This window comes from Suncus etruscus, chromosome 4, assembly GCF_024139225.1.
Source record: "Suncus etruscus isolate mSunEtr1 chromosome 4, mSunEtr1.pri.cur, whole genome shotgun sequence".
Lineage (NCBI taxonomy): Eukaryota > Metazoa > Chordata > Mammalia > Eulipotyphla > Soricidae > Suncus > Suncus etruscus.
In genome coordinates, this window is record NC_064851.1 from 140,096,473 (window position 1) to 140,109,523 (window position 13,051).

At 33.4% G+C, this 13,051-nt stretch overlaps 1 protein-coding gene across 1 annotated transcript in view; it reads left to right on the plus strand.

The window, feature by feature from the left end:
- The window catches only part of NRG1 (neuregulin 1), a 218,956-nt gene that overhangs the window by 63,713 nt on the left and 142,192 nt on the right, over window positions 1–13,051 (plus strand). The gene's annotated exons all lie outside the window — the stretch shown is intronic.

Below are 13,051 nucleotides of genomic sequence, written 5' to 3' on the forward strand. Positions count from 1 at the left end.
GGGAAGTATCATCTGTCATAAAATCAAGGCTAATTGGTTAGATTCTTGGTAGGAGATGGGAAAATATCCATTGTAATGATATGACCTTAGAAAGTGATGAAGTAAAACAGCTAGGTCAGCCACTGAGGTGGCTCAGTGAATAGGGCATTTGCCTTGCAAGCAGCTGACCCAGGTTCCATCCCATCCCCGGCATCCCATATCATCCCTCAAGCCTGCTAGGAGTAATTTCTTAGTGCAGAGACAGGAATAAATCGAGTGCTGTTGGGTGTGACCCTAAAACAAAGATAAACAAACAAAAACATCCAAGTCAGCAAGAGAAGAGCTAAAAAATGACTTATTATTATTGTGTTTATATGGTTACAACCAATCATCTTGATATGCAGAGTAGTGATGCATCCATCCCACCCCCAACAATGTAGCTAAGACCCTCCATTAGTGTCCTGCATTCTCTCTAGCTCTGAGGGTGAATTCCACTGAATTATGATGTAGTCTGTGTCACTTCCCTAAATAGGAGAAGAGAATGAGATAAATACATGGAGCATAGTTTGTGCTATCCAGGTTAATCCTAATTTTCACCAAACTCCCCAGTGATCTGCTATATTTCAGCATAGTCAAAGTTCATTACTTTCACTTAAAATACCTCCCTCCTTAGAGAATAAAGAACAACAATGAAAGTAGTTCCCATTACTATTTTAGGAACTATGTTTATAGTTTACGACTTGAGAGCCATTTACAATTTCTACAAGTAAATATGCCATTGATTTACTTTAAACCAATCAAGATAAATAATGCTATTTTGCTAGTACCATTTTACACTACTTGGGCTATTGTATGATGCTACTTGAAATAAAAATTTAAATATAAATGTGTTTTTCTTTTCTTTCAAAATTTCCATGATTATATATTGTTCTCAGTTTGTCATTGGTTTGATTCTGTGTGTTAACTCATTGTAAATGACATTGAACTGTGATGTTGACACAGATAAGATTTGTGGAGCTGTGCCTGCTATATAGTTCCAGGAAAATAAAATTAGAGTTAGTGTCATCATCTTACTGTTCTTGTTACTTCTGTTAAGTTTTCTGATATACAGAGCCAGACATTTGAAGACATTTGTCACTATGTTGTTTCTTGTACAGCCCCATAAGATTTCTTTTTTGAAAAATTAATTTAGGGATGTTTTAGTTTTATAATATGAATTCTCACATGTTTTTAATGAGAAGAAACATCCAGTTTATTTTCACATAATCATTTAAGATGCTCTAGGACTCAAATGTGAATATAGATATAAGCTTTGACACAATATAGTATAGAGAATAGAAAGAAGAGGTAATTATGATAATGTGTCTTTTTGATCTAAAGTAAATTTATGTAAGATTATAACTGATTTTCTTTTCATTTTCTTTTCGGTTTTTTTTGGGGGGAGGGGTTCATATCTGGGGTGCTAAGGGGTCACTCCTGGCCCTGCTCTCAGAAATCATTCCTGGCAGGCTCGGGGGACCGGGATTCGAACCATTGTCCATCCTGAATCAGCTCCATCCAAGGCAAATGCCTTACTGCTGTACTCTCTCTCTGGCTCACTGTAATTGATTTTCTTGAATAATGGGAATCAAAGAGATAGTGCAGAATTCAGGCACTTGCTTTGCATGCAGTTCACCTGGGTTTGATCTACAGAACCACCTATGTCCCCTGAGCACCATCAGGAGTGAGCCCTGATCACATAGCCAGAAGTAAGCTCAGAGCACCATTGGTGGTAGCCTAAATAAAAGCCAAAAAGACTTCTTTCATGCTTTAGTTTTTTTTTTAATAATCTTTATTTAAGCACTATGATTGCAAACATGTTTGTACTTAGGTATGGCCCAACACCTTCTCCTTAAATCACTTGGTGACCTGGTGCTGACCAAGTGTAGAGGACTCAAAAAGGAAGAATTATATCTTCTAAATGAACTAGCTTAAAGGAAACAGAATAATATTCAGTACATCTCCAAAGACCACAAGCAAAGGTTATTTGTGGCTATACTATTCTCTCTACCTTTAGTATTCTCCATAACCTTTTTTCACTCTCAGTTTCTTATCCCTTTTGCCTATAATGCTGTCAAATGTGCTTATTTTTAATCACTCTTTAACTTTGATCTAATTATATTCACTGTTGGCCAAATGTTTCTATTTAAACTCTTTTTCAAGGAAGTCATTTATTTGAACTTTTACTTCTATATTTCCCAAATGAAATTCCGTATAGCAGGTATCTTATTAACAGAATTTATTATGTCAAACCACATGGAATAATATCTTATATCCAAGTCAGCTGCCTTTGATATCAGGTACCCACCATGGGCTCAACCAGAGAGAGGTTAGAGGCAGTATGGCATTCTAGAAATAATTTATTCTTCTGAGGCTACAAACTCAGAGACTATGATGAGATGTACTGTTCAGAGCTTATGGCTTGCTAGCACCATAATTGCCATTCCTATGGAGACTCTGTCTCTCTTCCTTTCTTTGTCTCTCTCTCTCTCTCTCTCTCTCTTCTCTCTCTCTTTCTCCTCCTCCTTCCCCAACCCCTTATAAAGTCTTAGTAATGGTACACCAATTTTTCACATGTTTCCATATCTATGAATTTGCTATATTGTTCTATAGTCAATAACCCTAATCTCAGATTCTAAGTTCTTAAGACTTAGATGCAGTGACTTTCTATCACCACATTCTTGTCTCATATGAATATATGGAAAAAGTCAAAAAGAACAGTCTTTAAGTGTCAAGGAATGTTTGACTGATTTTAAAGTGCCACATTGTGCCATAGTTTCTTCTTCTTTTTTCTTTTTTTTGTTTCTTTTTTGTTTTGGGGCCACACCCAGTGATACACAGAGGTTACTCCTGGATGTGCGCTTAGAAATCGCTTCTAGCTTGGGGCACTATATGAGAGGCCTGGGATCAAACCAAAGTCCCTTATGGGTCAGTCATATTCAAGGCAAATGCCCTACTGCTGTGCTCTGGCTCTGGTCCCACTCTGTAGTTTCTTCTTAAAATGTTACTGTTAATTTGGACTATTAGAGTGGTTTTAGCAATCAAAATCCTTTTGACAGTAAAATTAAAAACATTATTTTTATCAACAGAAACCTTTTCTGGGGGAGTTCTAGGGAAAAAAAGTCCTAAAATCATGTGGCCATTGTTAAAACATTCTGTAGAATCCTTCTTGATATTTTAATTTGTTTCTCATAAAATTTATAGGATTCATATATAATGTGTGGTATCATTCACTTCTGACATTATTTCTGAAAGAATAACACAGATATAATTAGATAATTTTATTGGTCTCCTTGATGAGTACTTCTGTCATATTGCTGCAAGTTCATTATTCTGACTCATCCTATGCAAAAATTTTATGTTATGCCATTTTAATTTTCACATGGTATTTTCTTTGTGCTAAAATATTTGGAATATATTTTTGTACAAGCTTCTAGAGCAGGGGTCTCAAACTCGTGGCCCACGGGCCTTTTGCGGCCCTCCATACAACATTTTGTGGCCCTCAGCCAGCCTTCAAATATCACAGTATTCGCGATTATTCACTTACCGAATAATCGCAATAAAAATTGCATTAGTAAGAAAAATATCGCATTAAACATTCGCATACCCCGAGCAGTTCCATTCGGGGTATGCAAATGTTTAATGCGATTTTTTGTGATTTTTTTCTTACTAATGTGATTTTTTTATTGCGAATATTCGGAAAGTGAAATTCCTTATGCGGCCCTGACTCACCCCGACTTTGCCTCCTGTGGCCCCCAGGTAAATTGAGTTTGAGACCTCTGTTCTAGAGATATATATGTTAAGTATACAGAAAATATGTGAATAAGAGTTTTCTTCCAAGAAAAATTTTAAAATATGTAACAAATTGATCTTGTTTATTTCATAACATGTTTAATCCAATTAAGGCATAGCTGAAACATCATAAAATTTAGATTATAAAATAAATTAGAGCCACCCAACACTATCATTTTTTGCAGCACATCATTTAGAATTTTCCTATATTACATTATATTAATTAAATGAACAAAAACCTTAGCATTATATGGTTGTATTATACAGTGCCCATAATTGGACTTATTTTAAGTTTTAGAAATTCACATTTTCTCTCTTCTACATTGCTACTTTATTCCTTTATTGAAAAAATTTTATATAGTTGACAGCTATAAATCTATGCAATCCTTTACTTATGGGGATATGTAAGTATAGAAAAGTTAAGTTTTCATATGTAAAATGATCTCATAGACAGTCATGCATGACAAAATTAGAAGTGGGTTCATTTCATAAATTGAAATATGTTAGAATAAAAAGCCATGTACAATATACTTACTCAGCTCAGAAATATACTTATTGTTATGTGTACTTTATTTTAGTTAAGTTTGTATAGGAAGCCTTAATTTAGCAATGAATTCTTAAATAGAAGAAGCTTTATGAAAACTCCTGGGCATCAGACTAGGGAAGAGAATAATAGATCTAACTGGTTTTCAAATTAATTAAATGCTGCTGTCTTTTAAAAGATTAATACCAGAGAGTATACAGCTAATAAATCATATATTCCTACTTGGTTTCCTTTTTTAATCAGAAGAAAAATTAACTTAGAGATTCAAAATCCCATAGGAACAATTGAACTCGTAACAATAAAATAGCTATATCATTGAAACGAACAGGAAAATAATATTGTTCTCTCAAAGTTTGATTCTTTAAATAGTAATTGATCCTTGAAAAGAATCAACTCATATAGTGAGCATCTATAATGTTGATGCCTCTTTTAAGTTGGCACTGTTGTTGGAAACACTATGATATTGGTGCTCAGCCTGAAATTAGACAGAAAGATGTAAAATACATTTTATAATGTGCAGAATAGTCTTTTATGGTGCATTTTATAGAGTTACCATGAAGTCTAATAAGGAAAAGCAGTAGAAAAAAGTAACTTTTCTTTTCAGTGTATGGGGGCCACCTTCTCAGTGCACCATTGTTTTCACTTTTAAATATCTTAAAATAACTATCTGCATAAGAGTATGAACTCATCTGCAGCAAATAGTCTTTGTGTGTCTTGTCATTTTTACAAGAACTAATAAGTGAATACACTTATTTTCAATGTTTACAAAGATAACTAAATCAGTTGGGTTCTTCTGGTTGTTGTTGTTAGGTAACTTACAATTTTAGAACAAAGAGTCACATAAGTGAATGTTAAAAACACACATTATGTACATATTTATATACATGTAAATATGTTTTGCTTAATAGTTATATTTTGTTTACTAAGCTCATAGAGAAATGTTAAGCAAGTCATGCATATATATATATAACATGCATGTATAACAATTAGAACTAATTTCTTTGCCAGCAGTTGTTAATTTTCATATACTGAAAAATTTTCTTGAGACAAGATTCAATTTATTAAAAAAGGATTTAAATGTTGCAAATAAACTAATGCTCCTATATTTACTTGCTACTCAACATAAGTTGCTCATCTGTTCAGTTCTCCATGTTTCTAAATTCTCATTATTTTGTGCTAATAAAGAGAATTTTCTTTTTGAATTAATAGATTAGTGTACCAAATTATGTGAGAAAAATATGGTGCTTTAATAAATATCAAGGATATTATGACAATACATTTTTAAAAAAATCCATAATTGAAACATAATACTGTTTTTAATCATACTTAAAACAAAAGCTGTTCTCCAAATCTAAATTAACACATATCAAAATTCTTTTGGATGGCTTTAATGAAAAAATATTAACTTTTATTCTTAGCAAGTTAATTTTATATAGAGGTAAATGACTTCAGAGCTTGTATATCCTGAAGATAATTTTACAAGTTTTAATCTGTATCTATAATCATTAAAGGCATTTTTAAGATCTGCAGGAGAAATATCTAATTTTAGAAATAGGAGCTATTTTCAATTACTTTTGTAGTATGTCATTGTAATAGCCTCCTGTTCTGGTATTTTTGTGCAATATACAATTAAGAAGGAAATATGGTTAACCCTTTTCTCTGACATCTTTGTGCCATAGATAGTAAGGCTCTAATTTATTTTCTCTTGGAAGATCACAGTGAATAGTGACTTAAGTTTGTCAAAACTAAATGTAAAAAGAGTTTATATATATATATATATATATATATATATTATATAATATATATATTTGTGCCCAAAACTTTTATGACATTAGTTTGACTGTCAAGTTATTGATTGATAGTTTTTAAAGAACAGAGAGAAAATTCCTCATAATGTGAGCATCTTATTTGGAAATATAGATATTCTAAGTATTCAGGTAGAATGGAATACACTGTGTGCTTAAAAAGTTGCCCTTTGGCTGAAATTTTCCTAAAAATAGTTTTGATGGTTCAATTTTTATTTTTCAAATAATTTTTCTTTAATTAAAATAACAACTTTGAGTGGCTGGAACAGTAGCACAGTGGTAGGGCGTTTACCTTGCACATGTCTGACCCTGGTGTTCCATATGGTTCCCCAAGCCAGGCGCAATTTCTGAGCACAAAACCAAGAATAACCCCTGAGCAGCATCAGGTATGGCTCCAAAACAAAACAAAACAAAACAAAAAAACAAAAAAAACCAACCATGATTTTAAAAACTATTGATAGTTGAGTTTTAAGCATATAAAATTTCAACATCAATCCATTGTCAGCTTCCCTCTACCTTTTTTGAATTTTTATTACATGCATCTAGAAAGTTAGCTGTAACTTCAGAAATATATAGTATCATTTTACCAATTCCGTGTATCTTTTTAATGCCTCCTGCTTGAGGAAGTAAAACTATCATGCACCCTCAAATACCTTCACTTTCTTAATTTTTTTCTGTACATAATAGCCAGTGGAAACAACTAGACTGACTTGATAATAATCTCATACCATCATTGTTTTTTCTTCTCATGCTTGACCAAAGGGGATCATATTTTATTTATACCAGCAAGATAGAATTGGTCTTAGTAAAGGCTTATTTCTGATCTTTATTATCTACTCTATTAAACTTGATGCTTTGTCTGAAAGTCTCCTCTGCTGAATTTCATATGCAATTTCTCTCACCCAATTTCACAATATCTTTTCCCCACTATAGAACATTCTGAGGTTGAAGAAACATTGTCTCTTCTCACTCTTATTTACTTGAGTACTATTATTATGAAAGAAAAATGGTCCTATTTATGGTTTAAAAAGAGTACATTGACCATGACATTTCTTAACTCCATCATCTAGGATATTAATTTAAACGTGACATGTGAGCATGTCTAATCTTCTTAAGATTTTAGTTTGGATCTAATAGATTTTGTAATGTAAATGTATATATACATCTTTATCTCACAAGAGATTTAGAATATTTTTGTTCTGGGAAGTAAAGAATGCAATAAAAACATTATTTAACAATTATATTGATAGTGAAGGTTGAATTCTACTCATGCTATTTCTCTATGTCTTTCCTGGTCTTCTTAAACTTATCAGTTCCTGTAAATATTAGGTTATAACAAATCAAGCCCTTTTTAGAAAAACTGATTGAATATAGAATTAAAAAATAACAAGAAAGCAAGTTAGTCTTTTTGATGAGCCCCACATTTCTGTGATAATGGTGCATCTGGAATTCAGAATTGTGAGCAATCTTCCTTTGGTGGGAATGAGGCTACCTACTTTGCCCTGCCTCAAGAGCTGACATTTCTGTCACGTAAGTCTCCCATCTTGATCACCACCATCAATTTTTGTGTAAACTTGCCCCATAACAAGATGACATTTATGTCTCTACTAAAAATATTACTTGTTTTTGCTCTGGAACAAAAGTGTAGTTCTCTAAATATTTACAATTTAGACATTCTGACCATTACTTTGATCTAGTCTTTGATTTTTCTTAGGTTTACCATACCTGTCTTGTGGAAGAATACACAGCCTCTTTGCTATTCATTTAACTTTATTCATCCTACTATGCTCAGGGAATTCCTTTTATTCTAATATAGCTCATCTCTGTCTTTGCTCAAGAAGAGTTATTTATTTGAATTGCCTTTTTCTTCTACTTCTTTTCTGCATGGAGAAATCCTGGCTCTCACCATCTTCCCCTATGGATTATACATCATAATATCCTAACACCTCTTCTTTTTTGCAGAGATCATCACTGGTATGCCAGCCTCAACAGAAAGAGCATATGTATCTTCAGGTAAGAAGAATAAGTTAGTCCAATTCTACTAACCAGAGCGATAGAACTAACTGCTGGCTGCTCCTTCTACTAATCATAGCCCCCTTTGCATCCAATCTGACCTTTGCTTTCTGGTCTAACATTTTCCTCCAGTTTGTTCTGCCTATTTGGATTTTACATAATCAGTACAGTTCTTGCAGTGTGTTCTGAACTTGGTCCTGAATGACATTCCTGATAAAAATGAACTCTGTATCTAGATACAACTTAGTGCTATCGGAGTTGTACAGGAGGCATTTATGTTACAAATTAAATTTGTTAAAAGTTTGTAGGTGCTTTTCTTGGCTTCCATTGCTTTCTTTCATCTCTCAGTTTATATATGGATAATAAATACCAGGTCTAGTCTTTTTGTGGGTCACTGAACTTAAACCTTATAACCTGGATATTTTTTAATAACATCTTTATTTAAGCACCATGTTTACAAACATATTTGTAGTTGGATTTCAGTTATTACCAGAGAACTCCCCACTTCACCAGTACACTCTTTCAACTACCAATTCTCCCTATTTCTCTCCTCCCCCACCCCCTGCCCGTATTTGAGATAGGCATTCTATTTCTCTTACTCACTACCATTAGTCATGATAGTTATAACCTAGATGTTTTATTTATTTATTTATTTGGTTTGGGGGCCACATCCCGTGACACAGGTTAATCCTGGATATGTGATCAGAAATCACTCCTGGCTTGGGAGACCTTTGGTATACTGGGGAATTGAACTGAGGTCTGTCTGGGTCAACCACATGCAAGGCAAATGCTCTACCACTGCACCATTGCTCTTGCCCCTAACCTAGATATTTTAAATGTTGCTTTTATTTTTTTATGTTCTTGTGCTGTGCTGACAAAAATTAAAGTCTGGGAATATACTAACTACTTAATTAATCATCTTCTCTACTAGCCATGTATGTAGTCTGCAACAAATATTATAAGTTTTACCTTTTATTACTTTATTCCCTAGTCAACAGAATATTTAATGCTTAAAAATAAATCTTCAATTGAAAGTACTTTTTGGAAATCTTTATTCAAACTGTTACCTTGTAGTATTATAAAAGTAGCTTGTTTTTATGTAGTTCTTAGAAATTTTACATTTACAAAGATTTTTGCATCTTACTTAATTACACAGATTTGTGTTTACAGATAAAGACAATTAGATTTTAGTACTGTTAAATCATATATCCAGCAAGTAAAAGAGTAGATGCTTCAAGCTCAGTTTCTTCTCATTGCTTTTATATTTGATTTCACTGAGAATTGTTTCTGGAGGCATATATTAAAACATAGCTTTTATAATCTAATCTTTATCAATTCTTCCTTTTTTCTTAAAATCAGTAAAAGAAATGGTTTTGTTCACAGTTATAGTGTTTTTATAGATATATCATTGCAAAGATATTACGATTTGCATTCTAGAGTAAGATTATCCTCATCTTAGAACATTTTATACTTAAAAGGTAGGGAGGAAGAATAAAAGGAAGGACAAGCAGGAAGATAGGAGGGGGAAGAGATATTAAATTATTTATCTGAGTTTATTTAGGAATTTTTAAAATTTAACTATTTTATTCTTTGACATTTTATAAGTCTGATTCAAACCTGAGCTATTAAATTTCTTTGGTACTTTATTTGGGACTTTGGGTGACTATATTATTTTATGATTATTTCTCAAATCTTTATAACTTCCTGGCTATTAAATTTTTATATATCTTTTCACTAAATTGTTCATGTTTCCTACTAATTAGTTCCTTTTCCTTAATTCTGCATGAATGGTTTTTCTGCTTGTTCTGTATGTAAGTTCTTACTATATATCTCTAATGATCATTTTATGTGTTTCTTGGCATGTCATATTTGAGCACTGTGGAATGTTCAGGTGGACCTCACATGACTTTCATTCGGTGTCATCTCAGTTTAGGATATTTCTGCAGACCAAATTCCTGGAACTACTCCCTTTATTCTATATTTTCTCTGTGAAAGTTGACTTTCATTCTCTCTGAATATGGAGCTGTGTTTTGTATTAAGATTTCTTAATATTAAAACTACATCTAAGAGAAGAAGTCATCTATCTTTTCTCTTATGTTGATTTGTTCAGCCTGCTATATTTTGGAAGTTCAAGTTTTCATGCAGGAGATATCTGTGCACAGGAGTTGCCTGCTTTCTCATCTCTGTCCAAAGTCTTGGGGGATGCAATAGTTTGTGGGTGTAAAATATCGCCTGTATCTTTCTTGACTCCAAAATGCTTCAGCTTTTCTGTTGTACTGTCCTCTAGTGCACTTTTTTTTCTAAATGCTACCCAAGCCTGGCAAATTTCAATCTGAATCCCAGCAGCATGACACAATAAAACTTCATTCCACTTTTATGTTTTTATAGAGTCTCCCATTAGAATATCAGTATCAACAGAAGGAGCAAATACGTCTTCATGTAAGTATATTTAAACATTATTTTCACCAGGTGTTAAACGAAGGTTATTAATGCTCCTGCTTCTGAAGATAGTGTTTAAATCTTCCCTTACTTTTATTGAAGATCAGTGTTTTGAGGTTACACAAATAGAGTCGATTTTTTTTGGATTAATGTGGTCTGCTATGATTGTAGAAACTGTACACTACTCTAAATTAATATGAATTTTAAAAGATACTATGTGTTAGTTTTCATTTAATAAGGTAGGTCTTCAAATGCTGAAAACTGACTGCATAGTCAGATTCCTAAAATGGGTGAGAAATAGAGAACACTGTGGAGAGTTTCTATCGTTTTTCTTAAAATATATCTTGATCCTTTAGGAAATGACCTGAGGCAAGATATCCGTTGCTTTAGGACTTCTGTTGCAAAGTTCCTAAATTCCCATGTAAAGTTGACTGTGTAGAGAAGTGAAACTATATATAGATGTCCTTAATTCAAATTTGAAAATAAGTGACTGATTATGAAAAACTTTGAAAGCAGTCCCTAGGCAAGATCTCATATTAGTTCTCATCTGTTTAATGTGAAATGTGCTTTGTGCTTATGGAGTTCTACAACTGCTAGATTGATTGGGGCTTTGTGCTTTGTCAGGGGAACTTCAGAAATTAGCAATAACTAGTAAAAATAGTTTTGATACTTATAAATTGTGAATAGCATAGTATTAAAGTTGCATACTCAATAGGGGAATTCAGACCATGAAAATAAAGCCAGTCTTATTTAAGTTATTGACTTAAAGTAATTTCTGAGTGTGATTAGATCCTCAATGAGTAGGTCTTCCAAATTATTCTCTTCCAAAATGAAAAATGTGTTTAAGGAACAGTTTCATTTTCCTCAAAGAATGGTACTTAAAAATTGAAAAGGAAGTCTGTACTTTAGGTAACTTCACTTGTTTTTTCAGTTTGTTTAAATTCCCTTAGATCCGGGCCCGACAAGGTGGCGCTAGAGGTAAGGTGTCTGACTTGCAAGCGCTAGCCAAGGAAGGACCATGGTTCGATCCCCCAGCGTCCCATATGGTCCCCCCAAGCCAGGGGCAATTTCTGAATGCTTAGCCAGGAGTAACCCCTGAGCATCAAACGGGTGTGGCCCAAAAAACCAAAAAAGAAAAAAAAAATTCCCTTAGATCCTACTCTCTTTTCCTTTAGATTGGGTGGCCCTTTGTCTTTTACCTGTAAAAAGAATTCTCTAACTAGACAGTGATTAGTCTGTCTAGTGTTTAGCTAACTAGCACCGAGAAATCATGTTGAGCTTTGTTTTTATGCTTTTAAATGTTCATTACATAAAAACAAATTCAAGATTTTTTATTATTTTTACATCTTCTTTCTGGGAATAATTTGTTCCCTCTAGGGAGGAATTTGAATAATTGAATTTTATTGAATAAAATATTAGAAATCTAATACAGTTGTTAAAACTTTGAAATTGAAACTCTTTATGCTATACTTATTTGGGTACTGTTCTTTGGTATATATATGAGTAGTCTTTTTTGGGGGGGCACACACGGAGGTGCTCAGGGGTTACTCCTGGCACTGCTCTCAGAAATCACTCATGGCAGGCATGGGGACCATATGGGATGCCAGGATTGGAAACCCCGTTGATCCTGGTTTGGCCGCTTGCAAGGCAAACACCCTACCGTCGTGTATCTCTCTGCCCCACATCTGAGTAGTTTGTACAATAAAATTAATACTTCTTTTGTTGTCCAGAATTTGTAGAAGTGAAATGAATTTCTATTTATTTTTCCAGGCATTGTGATACTTTTGATAAAGAGTAATTTAAATCCAACATAGCTCTCTCTCCACAGACATAATTCTTGATATTTAGTTATTTGGTAGTAGTTAAACTAAGAACAAATGCTCTGTGTATTATTTTGCAAAAGTACTTCATTGTCCAATTTTTGTACATATTCCAAGTTCAGAGTACACTGCAAATAAATGTGGTCAAGTTGATAAAGGAATACCTAAGCACCACCAGAAGTAATTCCTGAGTGCAGAGTCAGAAGTAACCCCTGAGCACCACAGTTATGATCCCTTCCTCCCCTTTTTACAGAGAAATATTCTCTGTAATTGAAAATTCAAACCAATAGTGAAATGATTTTTTTTTAGGTCTAGTCCTGGTTAGAACAATGAAAGTGGAGTCAGGTTTGCAACCCACTTAAAAGTAGCATTATGCAGAGCTCTGCAATGCAGAAGAGTTGTGGTTTGGAGGATCTCCATTCATTTACAAGTTAAAGGGAATATGAAGACTTAGCATTGGCACTTTATTGAAAATGTTATAGACATACAAGAATGTTAGAAAAAAGCTCGTAAAAGTTAAAAACAATATGGATTAAAGAACATGGTTCTTTCACTGTTACAGCCACAAAGATGATACTTGTCAATCCCTGTAATGACAGCTGAATCCTGCTATGCCCATG